Below are 14,219 nucleotides of genomic sequence, written 5' to 3' on the forward strand. Positions count from 1 at the left end.
ATGTTGGAAGCATTTGTCTTCCTGTATAATATCAGGAATAAGGAAGAAATATTAGAAAAAGAGTAAGGATGAGCTCAAATCCCATATATTTAGGGCTAGCATAGGTCTTTAAAGTGAGTAATATCTCACCACCAATTTTAACTATTCCCTTCTAACCAAAGAGATCTCATTTTCTTTCCAACTTTTCCCTGATACAGACCAATGTCCACTATTTGTATTTTTCTAGCGTCTCTTTATGATGTGCATAGTAAAGAGATTTTGAATAATAAGTATCTGATTTTTTAACCAAATAATTGAACTTGGAATATTTTTTATTCTAAGCCTATTATTGGTTTCCAAATCCAAGAGAATAAATTAATATATGAATGGAATTTTATATGTGTATTTGCCAAAAGGCAAAGCATTATGTTTTTCTTTAATCATTTAAAACACCAGTGCCTCCATGAAGTTGCTCCCTTATTTTATTTCAAATATGGATCAAAGTCAACTCAAACAAAACTTTTCTGATAAGACAAAGGATTGGTAGGAAATGACTGTGGTTAAAGAAAATAGTCTCTTGATTTTAAACAGATAAAAGTTAATCCTTTAAAAATATCAGATATATGAACAGGGTTTAAAACTCAGTATTTAAAAATAACGTATTTTCCATTGTATGACATTTTCAAGGCTTCTGGATAAAACACAAAGATTTGATATTCTCTAAATAATTCAGAATAGCTTCATTTTCTTTTCAACAGGAAATACCTTAATTAAAATAAAAGGAAGCTTTAAGTATTAGCTCTTTCTGGAGTTTAATCCAGTAAAATATAATTAACATTAACTTTTATCTAGTCATTATTAAAGAATATACAGAGGTAAAGTATTCAGTGTCTTATAATCCCTACCACCTTCCCATTTTCCAAAATGACTGTCTTCACCCTTTTTGGTAAATAAACCTCATACACACATGTCTATGGGCCCACAGAACATTTTACATTGATAAACCAGTTGTAATAAGTTCCTAGTTCACAGCTGCAACCTTTGTATCTTTTATTACATTTCCTGAAAAGATCACCAGACATTACTTACGTAAAGATTTAATAATTCGCCACTCTGCTGTCTTCACCTTTGACGTTCAGAACTACACTTTTCTGTCTACAGACTGAAAATTTCCAAATATACCTTATGTTTTAGAACATTTAATAATTTAATAATAAAATAATATATTTAAGCTTTAGCTGCATCCCCATGAAGTATACCAGGAGAGACTTTGGCATGGAAAGCCAGTTTGTTAAAACTTAATAGTCCAGAAATTACTTTAGGTCCATTTTTGTGAGTTACCTTATGAAGTCCCAAGTTCTACCCACCGTCATGATCTCAATGGTAGAAATGAGGTTTCAAAAACACCATGGTGATTCGGAGGTTATTCAGCAAATAACACATTTAATATTATGAGCTTTGAAAGAAAATGTATTCACAAGAAAAGTCTTTGATAATAGCCATGTTGGTACTTACTAATCTTGCTGAACTACCTCAGATCTGGCTGTAGATAATACTGGACTCATTGACATTCTATTTTATTTAACTTTTCACAAATGACTTGTTTTTTAGAATGATAATTTTTTAATCACAGTAATTTCTATGAATCCAAATGCCTTTAAAATATAAGTATCATCCTTGTTCTGTACTTTTAATGCCAAACAGGCATATTTGTAGTTTTGGAATAGATGTGAATGAAGTTAACATAATAATCATTCTGTGACTAATGATATTTATTTTTGGCGGTGCAAAACTTGATAAAATTTTTAGATTTAATTAAGGATAATCCTATCTAAATATTTTGCCATATGTTTTTTTATAAAAAATGAGAGGTAAATAAAAATTAAACTTATTTAAAAATAATATGAAATCCACATGTAATTAAGCCCTAGTTCATAGTTTATGGTGGCTTTTGCTATGTGTCATGTAGGAGTGTGCCTTATTGTAAAAACAAAGAACCTCCCAAGAATAAAACAAACAAAAAAATAAAACAAAAAAGAGTTTTGTAGCATATGCTTCTTATCTTCATTTCTGAAAGATTCTATATGAACGACAAAGGCAAAATATAAATCCTCTACCATCTTTAAAAAATAAAAGTATTCTCAAAGTTAGGAAAAACTAATTTTACTGGTATATTGAACTATAATTTAAATGTGTTAAAGGTGCTTACTAAAGGAAGCATACCATAAACATTATAAAACTCACCATCTGTTCTGAACCTTTGAATTTTACATATTCTAACCTTCTCAATACAGGACATATCTGTATTTCTATTAATCTTTCATTAAGTGTAAAATGAATCCTATGCTGGTGAAAACAGGAATACCTAGGGGGTGATTGTTTGAAGTTTAAGTCTTTCCTGACTTTACTTCTGTGCTCCCAAGTCCTCTAGGAAAAGAAGTCATAATTACTGAAGTGATGGCACATTCTGTCAACTTCTTGTTCATTAAGGGATTGATAAATTGTAATACACAGGGCTTTAGGCATAAGATTCAAACAGAGAAAAGTGATTATCTGATGCTGTGTCAGAAGTGAGCAGAGACTTCTTTAATCTGATTTCTAAAATAAGAAAAGTGAAACGAAGGACCTTTCAAGATTGGAAATACTCGGTTAAAGCATCGTGGGTTAGCAGCAAGGGCAAATCGTGAGTAAAGTGGGACAAGCGGTTATGGACCTAAAAGAACACTTTTTCCGTATACAATAGTTGTGGAGCAGATTGGAAGGAATTATTTTCTTTGTGGGGCATTTGGAAAGTTTATGGGAATTTTGAGGGTGTCAGTTCTGCACTGTCATTTAAAGAGGGAAACTTGTAACTGGAGAGGACAATGAGATAACAGAGATTTATTCCTATGCTGAATCTGAATCCCCTGTCTCATATTAGGAAGCTGTTATGACAGCAATCTTTACCCTGCCCCTGCTCTGCTCCTGCTTCCCTTATTTCTCCCCATTTCACTTAGTTCTCAACCTCTGCCAAGGATCACTATCCATAAACGGAGGTGTGGTGCGTCTGGAGTTGGCCTCTGCTTTGTATAAAGGACTTTGGTTCAGTTCATGGGACCTTAGTTTGCTCTCAATTGCAGATCACCAAATGTCACATGATCTGCTCATGTTTATAACTCCTACTTCTTTGAGCCTGGAGAAATTTTGCAGTTCTTACTCTTATATCCCAAGAGTTTCTATCAACAATCTAGCTCATAGTTGAAATCTAGTCTAGTCAGTCTTGCTCATTCCAACATTACAGTCCCTTCTACTCCACAGACACAAATTCCTTAATCAGGCACTTTGATTTCACCATTTCCTGTTTTCCAGGACTGCAGATCTATTTCTGTCTTATTTTCACATTTCTTTTGTTGTGTCAGTGGGATTTTAGGAAAGAGTGGGGTAGACATATGAGCTCAAATCTCTCTCATTGCTTTCAAAAGAAAATGCAGATGCATAAACAGGGCTTACAAAGCCCTTTTATGCTGGCACTTATCTCACCTCCCTCCCCGCCCCCATGCTCCACCTCCCAGACATTGCTTCCTTTAGGCCTTCAAATGCCCCAGGCCTTCTTACTACTTTAGGTTTTTGAACCTGTGACCCTCCTTGCCAACAACCACATTAATCTTGTACATTACCAAATGCCTAAAACTTATGTTTTTGATTTTAGGCATTTGGTAATACCTAGCCTAGTACAAAGAAACCACTCAAAAAATATCTGTTGAATGATGATCTTTCAATAATATGATTAAAAACACTTTATATCAATTTTTAAAAAAAAAATACAGTACCAGAGATTTCTTAGCATATTTTTCTAACATATGTGCAGCTTATACTCTCAAGCTATATTTTTCATTTTAACCAAAATAAAAGATAAACTGTAATATAAAATATTTTATGACATATGACTTTAATGAATGAAATGCATTAGAAAAACCACACATAAAAACCAGTTGCGTTATCAATTCTCGTGAAGACAGGAAGGGATTAATATTATAATAATAATATTAGATATTTTATATTTATATTTTTGTAAGATAACAATCTTATAGGATAACCCTAAGGCATGCATTTGTTTGAATATCTGTCTAACTTGATTTAATATTATATTGTCAATTCTCCTCACAAGAAGCTTTTCCTCACCTCACCTGGGCCATTTCAGAAAATACCTGAATTTTTTTCTGTGTATTTTTGTGCTGCTCCCAATCCAATTCCCCACATCAGCAATCCCAGAAAGGTTATACTTTAACTGTATACATATTTTAATGATTATTAATTCTGAACTTTGATGAGTTGATCTCTTGAGAATTCACTTATCATACTTACCTTTGATGGAAAATAGCCAATTATAACTTATACATATATTTCATGCTTGTACTACTTTTTCATATGTTCCATTGGAGCAAGAAAAGAAATTATAAAAGTATAACTGGTTTGGATTTTGAAGAATATTTTTACTGCACCAAGGAATGTTCATTTTATCATGTAATAAATGAATGTTTATAAAGACACAGACAAGAACTTTTGTTTTCTGTATAAGCTTGTTTTATAAAGGATCATCCTTACAGAAACATGATCCATGGTTTATTTGGTATATAACTTAGCATATATATATAGTACATATGTATGTACATAAAATAGGCTAATTGCTATTTACCCTTCTGAGTTCTTTAACTATGGAAAATCATTTAGTCATCCCAATGACCCTATTAGTTAGGTGCTATTTTTATCCACATCTTACTGATAAGAAAACAAAGAAACAGATATTATGGCTGGTTAGCTCCACAGTTGTAGTTGAAACCAGACAATCTGATTCCAGGGTCCATATTCTTTGTTATCCTGCAATACTACCTCTTTGTTTTGTTGATAACATTTTAAGTACAGAAATAACTTTTCAATAAACTGACCAAACTACCAACATATTATATTAGTTGGAGCTTGTGTTTGATGCCCTTGTATGGAATTGTTGACTCTCAAGCGACTACAAAATAATGTCCATTTCATTTTGCATAGGCTACCCGTGTTCTGGCTCTTCTTTACCTCTCTAGCTTCACCTTTCAATTTGCCTCTCCTTGTAACTCTGTTCCAGTCATACCTACAATGGCATATTATCCATTGTGCTGTGGCTTGCCTGGAAAATGTAATATTGTAAGATGTATTCATAAACTCTTCTATAAAGCATTTACTAACCTTCAAGTTTGAGTTGATGCCTTTCTCCTTTGTTCCCCAAGAACCATGCATAGAGTATTATCATAGTGCATATGACATTTTATTGCACTTATCTTTTTTCATTCATCTGTCTCTACCAATTTTACTGTGAACAAATGAGGGACAGATCTCTGCCTTATTACATTTTGTATCCCTAGCACAGTTCCTAACACATATTGGTAGGCAATACATTTAGCTTAACACATGAAAAATTCAGTGAATGTATGTGTGATGCTTATGTCTGGGGAATTGTCACTGGGACACAGTGGAATGACCTGGTGTATAAATATAAAAGATGGGTTATTGATGGTACCTATTGTATTTTGGTTGAAAAGGATAGACCCCAGTGATGTTACTTATGCCAGCAGAGCTCAAGCAGTTCCATAGGCCCTTTTTGTTGGAAAGGTTGTTTCAACAGCAGAGAATAACTGACAAGATAATAATTGTTACCTGCTTTTAGCATCATGAGCTCACAGCACATGAAGTCATTTCTACCACTGCTTCAGTCATCACCCTGGCTTCTTACCGGATATTGACACTACCAGGAGGAAGACAGAAGCTGGTCTTATAATCCATGTCAGTTCTCATTTTATTATAATCCTAGGCAAGGGCAGAATAGTAAAGCAATATTCCTTAGAGTCAAGGAATTGACTCAGATCTGCTAAAATAGTACATTAGTCTTGCTCCAGCTAAATTCAATTAGAACCCCTGTGTGAAGTTCTAACTATTATAGAATTTTCTTCCCACCAAATTAACTTTTGGTAGATTGTTTCTTCTAACAAGGTAAAAATAGTACATTGCAGTTTACTCAGAAAACTCAGGTCATTTTTAATAAAAGCAATAAGTACTCAATAGATTCTAATATAAAATTTCTAAATAGCAAATTTTTTATTTGGAAAATTTTATTGAATTTTAGTCTAATGGACATTCTGTAAAATTTAGGGTCAAAACAAAACATAAAACTGAGGACTTAGATTTCATGGCAATGTAAACATTCCAAGGTTGGTTTCATACACATAAAATTGTTAACTATATTGGAAAAAGTATAACTTAATTACATTCTTTTGCCCTAAACTCTGGTGATTGTTAAAAGTGAGTTATTTTAGAAAAACTTTTTTTTATTAAATAGTGATTTTTGAGATTTTTAACTAAAATTAAGGCAGAAATAACAACTTCTAAATGCCAGAATTTCCATATCAGTATCAAAATAATTGGTTATTACTTTCTTTTTTTGTTAGTAAAATGCCTGTTATTTTCCATAGGAAAATTTAGGAGTACATATTCCATCTTGTCATTACAGAATATTAATTGATATGAGTATTGTGGTGACTATAATGATGTCACTTTCAATGAAATTACCATCTCAGGGCATTTTTTAAATCCCTTATACCCCATGTTGATGCAACAATAATTTGAATCTAATCCACTTACTTTGCCTTACCTTCAAGCCATTGTCTTTTCTTTAATTTATCATCAAACATTTGAAAGAATAATTTGCAGTGGCTTATTTCCCTTCTTTTATTCCACAACTGATAACTATCTAGCTTCTGTGTCTGATAGGCACCTGAAGAAATTGGCACTAACATCATCAGTTCCCACATAATTGGTAGCTATACTAACCTCATATTGGACTTTATTTTGCTTGGTTTATATCTGATAACTCCCTCTTCTTGAAATTCACTTTTTTCCTTGGTTATATAACATTGCTAGTTCCTATCATTTTAGACAGGACAGGCTAGGCCTTATTGCCATAACAAATGAACCCTGAAATCTCAGTGGAATAACATAATCAAATTTCATTTTGCTTATGCCAATTTCAATGTAGATTGTTTGGGGAGCTTTCTCCCTCTTGGCACACCATTTGAAGAATCTGGTCTCCTGGGTTGCTACGACAAGGGAAGAGAGCAAGGGAGGAGACATACTGGCTCTTGATTTTCTCATGTCACTAATGCTCAGAATTTATTGATCAAAATTATTCATATGGTCCCAATGCAACTGCAAGAAATTGTTGGTAACGTATTTAGTGAACACTCACTGTCTCTGCTGCACCTGGTTTTCATCCTAGTTCACTAACTACTCTTTTCCCATCTCCTGGTCTTCTTGCATCAGGAATCCACTTTTAGTCATCTTCTTTCATACTGAGAACATTCCCTGAGTGACTCAATTCCTTTATCTGCCTTGTTATCTTTATTCTGATAAATCTAATTATTTGCCCCTCACTTTTACCATTTTCCTAAGGTTTTGACATAAATTTCCGTATGTCTTACAGATATCAAAATCTGAAAAATGCCACAGACACCTCAATCAACAACATGCTTAAGACTGAAATTATATTCTCCCATCTCAAACTTCTTCCTTTATACACATCCACTTGTTGTTCTGATATATGTTTGTCATGCTTGTATTAATTTTCCTAAATTTTATTAAAGCAATCAATGGTGTTGAAAGGTAGAAATGGCTTATACTTCAAAGAAAGGGCCTTTTACCTATGCAAAAGGAGGTGCATTTGATCCTGTCACATTGAGTATTTTTAAGGACATAAACACAATTACGTTCTGTTTGGAAAAAGGATCATGTGGAAAGAATATGTCCTCTCTTAAGAGGACAGAAAGTTAAAGCAGAGAAAAAAGTTAGGAAAAAGACCAAGAGATATAGGATAGTTATTATTGCATTTTAGATAATTGTTTAAAGTTCCAATACAATGTCAGTGTTTCATAAGTTGAAGACCATTAGATTCAAAAATATACCTTTCAGAACATAATGGCTATTCAAATAACTCAACAATTAACCTATAAGAAAAGAGGAAATATTATCCTTTAAATCTAGCATTATGGTGAAGTTCTTCTGAAATAAGGACATTTCCTAAATTGTTCTTTTTTAAAATTGACCTTTCTTTTTCTTCCAAGACTAATCAAGTCAGCTGACCTTGGCTATTCTCATGACATCCACCTTATGAAGAACTTAGTAACAGCATAAAGCTACAAAATAAATTTTAAGAAGTACTTTCTAATTCAAATTTATGAAAAAGTCTTTATATTTTTTCATTACTTATTTTTAATATCTTATGTTTTTGAAATGAATTAATTTTTTTTTTTTTTTTTTGAGACAGAGTCTCACTCTATTGCCCGGGCTAGAGTGAGTGCCATGGCGTCAGCGTAGCTCACAGCAACCTCAAACTCCTGGGCTTAAGTGATCCTACTGCCTCAGCCTCCCGAGTAGCTGGGACTACAGGCATGCGCCACCATGCTCGGCTAATTTTTTCTACATATATTTTAGTTGCCCAGATAATTTCTGTCTATTTTTAGTAGAGACAAGGTCTCGTTCTTGCTCAGGCTGGTCTCGAACTCCTGACCTCGAGCGATCCACCCGCCTCAGCCTCCCAGAGGGCTAGGATTACAGGTGTGAGCCACCGCGCCCGGCCTGTTTTGAATTTTTTGAGGAAACTCTATGCTGCTTTTCATAATGGCTGTACTAATTTACATTCCCACCAACAATGTACAAGAGTTCCCTTTTCTTCACATCCTAGTCAACAATGGTTATCTTTTGACTCTGTGATGGTAGCCACTCTAAAAGGTGTGAGGTGATATTTCATTGTGGTTTTGATTTGCATATCCCTGATGACTAGAGATGTTGAGCATATTTTCATATACCTGTTGGCTATTTGTACGCCTTCTTTAAAAAAGATATCTACTCAGGTCCTTTGCCCATTTTATTCATAGCATTATTTAATTTTTTGCTACTGAGTTGTATGAAAATTGATAACAAGACAGTGGTACAGCACCTTTAAAGTAAAGGAGGCAGGTGTATACATATATCATTAAAGTACTAAAATGGGGAAAACTATCAATGTAGAATTCTATACTCAGCAAAAATATTTTTAAAATACAAAGACTAAATTAAATTTTTTTCAGGCACATAAAACCTGAAGTAATTAATCACCAGCAGAGCTGTACCACTGAAAGGAATCTTAAGAAAATCCTTCCACTAATAGGAAAATAATAATACTAGATGTAAATATGGATCAACAAAAAAGAATGAGTATGAACACTGGAAATATTAGCTACATGGGTAAATATATAATACATTCTTATTTAAATCACTTCAAAAGCTATCAGACATGTTTAAATAACAAAATATCTAGTTACTTATTACCTTCTCATTTTTAATTTTCATTGTTTCTAATGGGATATTCACTGTTTTCCTTATTTTTGCTCCTTTGTGCCTAATATATCTTCTTTCTCTGGCTGCTTGATAGATTTTTTTCTTTATCACTTGATTTGAGTGACGTGATAATAAATTATGTCATTAGCTAATGTCATTTTTTTCACATTCCTTGAACTAGCTGAACTTCTTGGATCTTTGGGTTTATAGTTTAATAGTTTTCATCAAATTTGAAAAGCATTTTTGTACATCTTTCTTCAAAATTTTTTTCTATTATCTGCTTTCTTTTCTTTTTGTTGACTAAAATTACCTAAATGTTAAGTCTTTTGAATTGCTTCCTCTGCCCATTTTTTAGTATTCTCTTTTGACTCTGTGTTTCATTTAGATAGTTTCTATTTCTTTGTTTTCATGTTTACTAATCTCTTCTTTTACCTATCTAATCTGCCATTGATCTCATCTAGCATATTTTTCTTTTAGTCATTATACCTTTTATTTCTATGTTTTATTTTGGTCTTTTTTATATCTTCCATGTCTCTATTTTACTTTTTGAAAATACAGAATACTGTTATAATAACTTTTTAATGCCTTGTTTGCTATTAATAATTCTATCATCTATTTGAGCTCTGATTTGGCTTTAATTGGTCCTACTATGGGTCATATTTTCCTACTTCTTTGCATGAATGATTTTTTTTTACTTAATGCTAGATATTTTGAATTTTAATGTACATTTGCTGCATATTTTTGAATTCCTGTAAATAGTCTTGGGCTTTATTTTGGGATGCAGCTAAGTTATTGAACTTTTTCAATAGCAGAAACACAGTAGTGTTTAGTTAGTGTTTTTTTTTTTCCCAACTACTGAAGCAATATTCTAAATACTTTTGAATACTTTCTGAATATTCAGTGTCTTGTGAATTATGAGATTTTCCACGATGGCCAATGGAGACATGCACTAATCTCAGCTGTTTGTGAGAGATGGGCAGTGTTACCTCTAACTCATATGTGTGGTTCTATGCCCAGCATTAGGTAATTTCCTTAGATATACACACTGATAGGTATTCGCCTTTTACTCAAGGGAGACCCTCTTCAGATTGCAGAAATTCACTATGCAGCTCACTTCTTCGGTGCTTTATTTGGTAAACTCCAGCCACCTTGATCTCCCTAAACTCTCAATCCAGTCCCTTCAACTCAGGGATTCCACTGGGCTTTGCTTATTTTCCCCCTTCCTCTACTTTGCTCTGGGTGCTCTCTACAAGCTGGTACAGATATAGGAGTCACATCATTTTTCCTTCTCTCTCAGGGATCATCTATCTTCATTGCCTAGTGGCCTGTGTCTTGAAAATTATTGTCTCATCTATTTTGTACATTTGTTTGTTTGCTTGTTTTTGTTTCTTCTGGGAAGGTAAACCCAGTCTTCTGTTACTGCATTTAGACAGAAGAAGAAATCCTTTATGAGATTTTAAGTTGTCATTAATCACAATATTAGATAACAATTTTATAACAATTTTGTGCACTTTCCGAATTCTATCCTAAACTCTTGACTAAACACATATATCCAGGCAGTCATTGGTAAAGTATAAATTTCAATAAAAATCCTGTACCCTTACTCCATAAGTTATTCTGCTCAATGAAGTATAAACTGCCCTAATTAAACCATGGACTTGGGACATTCTACACTATTATGCTATTAATGAATACAATATATTGTTTACTATATGTAAACAGGAAATACAATATTTGTACTTATTCTTAAGTAGAACACAGTCAGATTTTATTTTATGTAAAATTCTCCATGGCAAGCCTTTTTAAAATTAAGTCAGATGTATAATCCCTATTCTCTTGATAATCACTGAAAAATCTAATTGGATGACTGATAACTTATATTACTTTTTATAAGTTTGATAGACTACAAGGAAAATAAAGCCAAGCTGTTTATATTTACAACAGCCAGGGCTCTAGAAGAGTTGTTGAAGTTATAATCATTCTCCTATCAGAGTGTGGGCCCCCAAATAACAATAGCCCACAGCTCTCATATCATCTTGTAAACTAATGTAGAGGAAAAGTCTATGCCCAAACATCTTAAGTTTACTTATCACCTCTTATATCTGTGTTTTGCGCAAACTTCATACAAAATTGCTGTGTCTCTTTTTTTCTCCTGATGAATATAGAGTATCTTAAAGCTCTGGCCCCTAAAATAGCAGTCTTAAAATGATTCTGACAGTTGTAAAATGAAAAGATCATTTTTTTTTGAAAGAAAGTAACAGGTTGGAAGTTCTTTTTAACTTGAAAAATAAATGAGAGAGGAATTTTTTTCTCTTTGAATTAGTTTCATTTTTCTCAACCTTTTCTAGCATTTATTTCTTTTTTCTTTTCTCTGGTATAAACCCTCTCTATCATTTAAATCTAGTTCATATCACACTTCTCACATATTTTTTGAACATTATTAACAGTATATTGTCACATACATTTGTTGGGTAAATTCCTATTTTATCTAATTTGATTTTAAACACTTATATATCATACTGTTTTGGTATAGCTGAATCACAACTTTATTGTTGAAACTAGAGTTAAACATACTTGTTGGCTATTCCAAGACAATCTTGATTAATGTCTGTCACCTAGTGTAAACTGCACCCACCTTTAACGCTCAAAAGTGTTTGGTTTGGATGATCTCTTATATATAAGCCTAGTCTCACCAAATAGTGAACCAAAAACCCAATACAGAAATACTGAAGACTTGAATTCAATCCTCAGAGACTATCAAAATTTCACCTCATACGTGGAATCTAAAAAATTTGATCTCATGGAAGTGGAGAATAGAATGGTGGTTACCAGGGGCTGGAGCGGTTTAAGGAGGGCAGAATTTGGGGAGATGTTGGTCAAAGAGAACAAATTTCACTTATACAAGAGGAATAAGTTCAAGGGATCAAGAGTAAAACATGGTGACTATAGTTAATAAGAACATACTGTATTATTGAAAAATGCTAAAAGAGTAGATGTTAACTGGTCATGCCACAAAAAGATAACTATGTGAATAATACATATATTAATGAGCTAGATTGTATATATATTTCAAAAAATCATGTTATACACAATAAATACATACAATTTTCTGTTAACTGGAAAATAATAATGCAATTTAAAAAAACATAAAAAGGACACAGAAAAGCATAAAGAACCTTGATTTGGAGCCCCTTCTCTTTTCCAAAACCCAGTCTTCTCCTCCCAATCATCCTCTTCATCATCACCATTCTCCTCCTACTGTTCTTCCTTTCCTCATATTTTTGTTCAAAATTCATTTCAAAGGTGTTTGACTATATCCTATTTCTAAGAAGGATGAGATAATTTTTCTTAAAACTTATTTACTTTTTTAAATTAAAATGTGTAACCACACAAAATGACCTTTTAATTATATTCTAATTTAAATCTTTGAATGATTTTAACAGCACAAGTAAAACATTTATGCAAAACTCTAAGGAAGTGTTTGAGGAATAAAAAGAAAAAAAATCAAAGAAAATTTGATCACTAACATGCTGGGTTAATGGTAATATAAACTCTTTAGATTACCTCATTGAAAACATGTATTTCAAATGAAGCCAAATGGAATCTCAATTGCCTAGATCTACACATGCTAAAATTCCTACTGAAGAGACTTTTGATATTAAATATAAAATTACATGTGTGATGTTAAACTATAATGTACATATTTGGCATTAAATGAGTCACAAGAAAATAAAATATGGTAGCAGATATAAAAATAAATTTGTTTTAGAAAGATAAGTTTTATTTCTACTTAACTGGAGTTGTCTGTTATCAGGCTTAAATAAAATGCAGTTGCAAATTATTTATAACAGTGCTATCTTTAGGATTGAAAGAAGAAAGATTTAAAAACAAATCCCTTATATTATATATTGGTTTGCACCTGTAAAAAGTGAAATTTCACCTAATGCTTTAAAAAAAACAAGTTAGTAAGAATGTAATTTAAATAAATGAATACAAAATGTAAGTACTTAATTTTTGTTAAAAAAACCCCTGAAATTGTAGCTTTTGGTTTTTCTTTTCTTTTCTTTTTGTGCCTATACCTGCAAAGACCCCTGTGGTTTAAATAACTAGTGTGTGTACACTAATAAAAATCCCATTAAATTAAATGGCCAGTAGGCATGTGGAATGTCCTGTCGCAATTTCAGAAGACAGTTTGTTACCAGACACCCTGCTATGAACATTTTATTTTATCAGGGTTAAGAAAAACATTTATAAAATCTATTTATTTCTATTTTAAAAGTTTAGAGGATACTGCAAATGGTAGGTTTATAAATTTTTTTTTCTCTTCATGGAAGGAAATGGTTGGGTGGATTCCACATCAGGCACTATGTAGAATGCCCTATAGCAAATGTATATAATCAACACAATCAGCCAGTAATTTTCATTCCCTCAACTATTATTTCTTTCTTCCATTTGTGAGCAATAAAAGTGGCAATTCAGTGCATATTGTATTATAGGAAAGTGTTTACAGCACACACTGTACCTGTGTTCTGACTGAAATAATTTCAGAAATCTAAGACTCTTTTTTTCTTGCAAATGTTCTCTCCCTCACTTAAACTCTCTTACTTTTTAAATATGAGCATGAGTTCACATTTTGTGAAGGTAGAACATCTTACAACAGCTTAAGGTGGCACTTCCAATAGTAGTCTTAACATGTGTAATAAGTAATAGAGAAAAGGTTAGAATCCTATATGGGGAGGGAGAAATTATGAAACCATGGAGATCGGAAGATCAATAAAAAAAGAAAGAAAGACAATGGAAAACCGGCAGCAATTCTCCAGTCAAAAAAAGGCAAACAGCAGACAGAGAGAAAC

The sequence above is a fragment of the Lemur catta genome, chromosome 11, assembly GCF_020740605.2.
Source record: "Lemur catta isolate mLemCat1 chromosome 11, mLemCat1.pri, whole genome shotgun sequence".
NCBI lineage: Eukaryota > Metazoa > Chordata > Mammalia > Primates > Lemuridae > Lemur > Lemur catta.